The sequence below is a fragment of the Sus scrofa genome, chromosome 4, assembly GCF_054392235.1.
Source record: "Sus scrofa isolate SSC_HxYL_T2T_F1_AM1 chromosome 4, Sscrofa_HxYL_maternal_Yorkshire_Landrace_v2.0, whole genome shotgun sequence".
NCBI lineage: Eukaryota > Metazoa > Chordata > Mammalia > Artiodactyla > Suidae > Sus > Sus scrofa.
Window position 1 is genome coordinate 59,556,953 of NC_139386.1, and position 6,164 is coordinate 59,563,116.

The 6,164-nt window shown below is 36.6% G+C and overlaps 1 long non-coding RNA gene across 1 annotated transcript; it reads left to right on the plus strand.

Annotated features, from left to right (window-relative positions):
* The first annotated feature begins 1,048 nt into the window (after positions 1 to 1,048).
* On the plus strand, positions 1,049 to 5,911 carry LOC106510037 (uncharacterized). The gene is made up of 4 exons (XR_002343235.2): positions 1,049 to 1,173; positions 1,281 to 1,366; positions 3,420 to 3,520; positions 3,930 to 5,911. It is a non-coding gene; the product is annotated as an uncharacterized LOC106510037 (long non-coding RNA).
* The last annotated feature ends 253 nt before the right edge of the window (positions 5,912 to 6,164 follow it).

Here is a 6,164-nt window from a genome sequence, read left to right on the forward strand (position 1 = left end):
TGGGTAAAATTGGAGCTACAGCTGCTGGCCACAGCCACAGCCACGTGGGATCTGAGCCACATCTGTGACCTACACAGTAGCTCATGGCAATGACTCACTGAGTGAGGCCAGGGATTGAACCAGCATCCTCATGGATACTAGTTGGATTTGTTTCCACTGCTCCACAAAGGGAATTCCCCTGCAGTCAAATTCTTAACCCACTATGCCTCAGCAGGAACTCCAACAGTAACCTTTTGATGTTTCAACTCTCTGATTTTTGTTGCAAACACTCCTGCATATCCCAGCTCCTCCCTGTCCACTACCCTGGCTATTTGAGAGGCTGTCTTCTGGGCTTAAGTCCTCAGAAATTCTGCCAAATAAAACATTATCCTCAACTTTGAGGTTGTGCCTTTTTTTTTTTTCATTCAACGTGACTCTGTAGCCTGCTGTCAACTGGTCAGCTTCATGCTCTGAGCCCGGCCCTCAGGGTCTCCCCTCTAAGAGGAAGATTGCTTTCATCTTACCTGAGTTTCTGGGAAGAGTGCAGGGAAAGAGCATCAGTGCAGTCCTGTGTAGCCAAAAAATTTCACAGGTGCCCCCATACACCTTCCTGTCCCCACCTTCTCCCCTCTGCCACCTCCTCTAACCCTCCCCGCCCCCACCATTGGCAGCTTCCCCAAAAGATATGCAGAACAGTTGACTTCAGTGTTGCTCTTACTACCCAGCAAGTATTTCAGATAATTTCCAGTTATGAATAAAAAAGATAATGGTTCGTGGGAAATGAGTTGAAAGGCAAACTTATCGAAATATGGGCTGCCTCTGTACACTGATGCAAAACAGAAATGCAGAGACAGAGTTGGAGGAAACAAAAAGTAGCTTTAATTGCCAGGCAAAGAGGGGAACACAGCAGGCTAGTTCCTCAAAGAATGTTCCCCATGGAGGGGATAGTGAGGTATCTTATAGCGCTTGAGGAACAGAGTGTGATCTGCTCATGGACATTTTCCTGATTATCTGATGGTGAGGTAACTGGGAGTCAGTGTCATCAACCTTTTGGTTCCAGCTGGTCTAGGGTCTATGTGCTTGTGGGCAGCATACTGTTGACTTCTTCTGCCTGGTGGGGACTTCAGCACCTGCAAAGCAGCTCCAAGGATATGGCTCAGAATATTACCTGTAGTCTTTGAAGAAGAACTGAAGGTCCTTGACTTTGTTGAATGGCTAAATTATTACTACTATTTTCTTTTTTCTCTGTATTTTCTCAGTTCTCTGACCAAATTGGTTTTTTGACTAAAGTTTTTCTGTAGATAAAAATCAGGTGGAAGACAGGATTTGGGGCGGGGGTCCACTCTGGGAAGACCTCACAGAGTCCTGCTTGGTTACAAATTTAGAGGTAATTTTTGAATTTATTTTTTTTTATTGAAGTATAGTTCATTTACAATGTTGAGTTAGTTTCAGACATACAAGCAAAGTGATTCAAATATATATATTTATATATATATATATATAAATATCTTAATTTACTGAAACTGGTTAGTCAGCAGTACTGTGTATACTGTATAGATAGATAGATATAGATATAGATATCTTAATTTACTGAAACTGGTTAGTCAGCAGTACTGACTATATATATATATATCTTAATTTAATGATATATATATATATATATATATATATATATATATATCCCTTAATTTACTGAAACTGGTTAGTCATCAGTACTGTGTGCTGGTGACACTTGGACTTTAGAATCAGCCTAAGTCCAAATTCTCTGCTCACTATTGCTTGGCTTTTATGGAAACTTCTACAGCCTCAGCGCCATCATATGTAAAGTGAAAATAAATCAAGTATTGAATGAGATAATCTATATAAAGTTCTCATTATACTCCTAGCACATAATAATTATTTGATAAACATTAGTCATTATTGTTACATTCCAAACCAATAACACCTCCCTAAGTGTTATACTTAAAGGCCAAAAAATTATTAATGGTAGAAAAATCTTCAGTACTATTTTGAAAAACTGAGATTAAGATGAAAAAAATTAAAATGTGGTAAATGCATTAAATATCATGTGATAAACTGGATACTTTTCTATGAAAGGAGTTTATACTTCATAGTAAACATGAAACTAGAAACTTAGCAGAATTTATAAAGTTCAGACCTCAGGAGAAAATATCTGCTTCCTTGTCATTGTCTTGAGTCTAGTGAAATTATTGACCTTCTTCCAAACCAAGCAGTTCCTATAAATGAAACAGTGTTGAATATGACATTTGCTCCACAGAGAAAGATACTACAAGCCACAAATCACTACTCTTAATCAATAACAGGCATATTTCCTGTTATGTGTTTAATCGAGTCCCCCAAAGAGATATGTTTAAACCCTAACACCCAGTACCTCAGAAAGTGACCTCATTTGGAAATAGAATTTTTACAAAAATAGATTAAAATAAGGTCATTAGTGTGAGTTTTAATCCAGTACAACTTTGGAGCTATTATAAAGAAGAAATTTCATTTTGAGTTTGTAGATGCAAACTATTGCATTTGTAGTAGATAAGCAATGAAATCCTGTTGTATAGCACAGGGAACTACATATAGTCACTTGTGATAGAACATGATGGAGGATAATGTGAGGCTCACTTTTCTGTACAGCAGAAATTGACAGAACATTGTAAATCAATTATAATAAGAAATTTTTTAAAAAGAAATTTGGATAAAGAAACAGGCAGAATTTCCTGGTGGTTCAGTGGGTTGAGGATCCAGCCTGTTACAGCTATAGCATGGGTTCAATCCCCAGCTGGGAACTTCTTCATGCCACCAATGCAGCCAAAAATTTAAAAAATAAGGAAAATAAGAGAGATACAGGCACACATAGAGAATATAGAGAATGCCATGTGAACATGAAGACAGAGATTCAGGTGACACATCTATAAGCCAAGGGATGCTGAAGATTGCCAGCAAACCAGGAGAAGCTGGGACAGAAAGAACCAAGTCACAGATTCACCCTCTGAGCACTCAGAAGGAACCAACCCTGCCATCACCTTTATCTTGACTTCCGTCTTCCAGAACAGTGAGAAAACAAATTTCTGTTATCTAAACTACTTAGTTAATCATACTTTGTCTTGGCAGCCCTAGCAAACTAATACACATACACAATGAACTCAACCATGATTATATTAGAATTCCATTGATCATATTGAAAATTATGTTGAAGAATCACAGCTCCCCAGTCCTAGTAAATAAATACATGCTCTTAAAACTCTTGTTTTCCTAAACTATTGCAGCTGCTACACCAGCAGCAGTCTCAGCCTCTCTTGTTGCCATTCCACTGATTGCTATTTTATATTCTCTTAGGCATCCATTAGTTCTTCTGTTATTATTGTTTTCTGTTTTTCACCCTATTACCTCTTTAAAATGACATGCAGCCTTATTTTGTATTTCAACAGTTAAGGCCATGAGTCTGGAAAGCTAGTGGTGGCCTCATCTTAAAGCAACATCCTGAGCTCCACACATCCATGAGTGTTGCCAAGTCTCCCAGAAGTACCAGGTTGGTTCAATCTTGAATGTCTGTGGAGTTAATTATAACCTCGTGTTCTACCTACACCATACCTCAGACTTCCTTTCACCTGATCATAATTCTAGTTGCTAATATGACTCATCTACTTAGTCTTTTCTCCAGTAAGAGAATGAGTATTACAGAAGACATTTGCCATTTTTGGCCCTCCAGCTCCATCAATACCCTAACATCCCCTTTAGGGGAAGCCCAAAATTCTAATAATCCTTTTGGGAAATTCCCCAACTCTGACTGCTTCCATCCAGGAAAAAAAAAGATCTCAAATTTTTTTTTGGACCCTCAGTATAGGCAAGGAATGGGCATAAAACCAAAACTCAGTCCATCAGGACTGCTTCTTAGGGCTTTGAATCCTGAGAAAGTAACAAATCTTTCTGGATCTCAGAGTCATCACAGCAGCAACACAAAGATGGTTTCTGCATCATGGTTCCTGCTGACAAGCCACAGGAGCTTCCTGGACCTGCCAGTTTTCCAAGACAAGTGCTCCAGACTCTTGATAATACTGAGCACCTGAGGTGATTCTGATATACATATTCTGGCTTCTTTTTCTTTTTTTTTTTTCTTTTCCTTCCCTTCTTCTTCCCTCCCTCCTTTCTTTCCTTCATTCTTTCCCTTTCTTTCTTCCTTTCTTTCTTTCTTTTCCTTCTTTCTTTTTCTTTCTTTCTTTCTTTCTTTTTTCCAACCAGAATTGCTCTCTGTGGCTTGCAACCAAGGCCAAATGAAGAAAGAATTACACTATGGTGCAATTCCATCATACATAAGCAATAAGAAATTAGGAAAATCTTGTGGTCTGTCTGAATCTGTTTGCTCTTGTAGAATCTGAATCTTATATCTGTTTGACTTCCTAAACTCTGAGGCTTGTTGTGCAACCAAAAAAGTTACTGTTAAGCAGTGGAATAATGATAATGATGATAACTAAAGATGGTGATGATACTTTATTAGAGTTTCATTCAATAAATATACAGAAAAAGAAATATACAGAAGTGGAAGGTAGGCTACTACATACACTTTTAAAAATTACATGCAGATTACAAATAGATTTCTTTCTGAGTGTTAGAATAAAATATTTGAAAATCACCATACATTTCAATGCATCAAGATGGTCATTCCTTAAAGGAGGTATTGAATGTTACATGAATGACACTGATTTTTCATTTATTTTCTTACAGACATGGATTTCTTTATTTCAATTTTTTTTTTTTTTTTTTTTTTTTTTTTTTTTTTTTTGCTTTTTATGCAGTATATGGAAGTTCCCCAGCTAGGGGTTGAGTCAGAGCTACAGCTGCCAGCCTACACCACAGTCACAGCAATGTAGGATCTGAGCCACATCTGTGACCTATGCCACAGCCCATGGCAATGACGGATCCTTAACCCACTTAGGCCAGGGACCAAACCCGCAACCTCATGGTTCCTACATGGATTTGTTTCTGCCGTGTCATGACGGGAACTCCTATTTCAGATTTTTTTTTTTTAATTTCCCCAATACATTATTTTTTTTCTACTGTACAGCATGGTGACCCAGTTACACATACATGTATACATTCTTTCTCACATTATCATGCTCCATTATAAGTGACTAGACATAGTTACCAGTGCTACACAGCAGGATCTCATTGCTAATCCATTTCAGAGGCAATAGTCTGCATCTGTTAAGATTTTCTTCAGGGTAATTCTATCTGTATGTGTTACAGCTAAAACCATGAGCCCATCCATATCAGATTATATAATCACACCCCAAAATGCAATGATCATGACATCTTTTGTTAATACCTTAATTGTTGGCTTTTTTCAATAAGCACTTTTATTGATTTATACATTCAGAAATGTATACAAATAGTAAAGACAACTTATTAAATTTTCACAAAAGACATGCACTCATATAAATACCAGCGAGGTCAAAAACTGAACATTTCTAGAACCCCAGAAAATATCCTCATGCCCTTCCCCAAGCCGTATTTTAACTGCATGAATTTTGCTTAATTTTAATACCAGCAAACTTTTCTAGTTATTGAATTTTCTTTAAGTGGAATTATAAACTATGTATCACTATTGTATAAGGCTTCTATAGATCGACATTATATATATGAGATTCATCCAGGTTTTGAGTGTAAAGCAGTGTTTCCTTCATTTTTGCATAAGATTCTCTTGTATAAAGTGACCACAACTGATTTATTCATTCAACTCTTTACAGCAGGTTGAAAGTTTTCAAATTACAAATGATATTGTTTAAACATTCTTCATTATCTTTTGATGTAGATATACATTTCTGTTAAACATTTGCCTGGAGGTGTAATTGTTGGGTCATAGAGTATGAATACGTTTTACTTTTGTAGATAAAAAAAAAAAAAACCACACTTTTCCCTAAAAGGTTCTGCAGTGTTCTGCATCTTTGTCAATACTTGGCATTATCAGATATTTTAAATGTTATTCTAGTGGGGTTTAGTGTTATCTCCTTGTAGTTTTAATTTTACCCCCTTGATTCTAAGCACACAGAAAAGAAAGAAAAACTACATATTTTTTATTATTTATACTCAAGAATATGCAAAGAGATAAACTACCTAGAGTGATCTTAAAAAAAATATATATATATATGTATATATATATATACTATCTATAAATA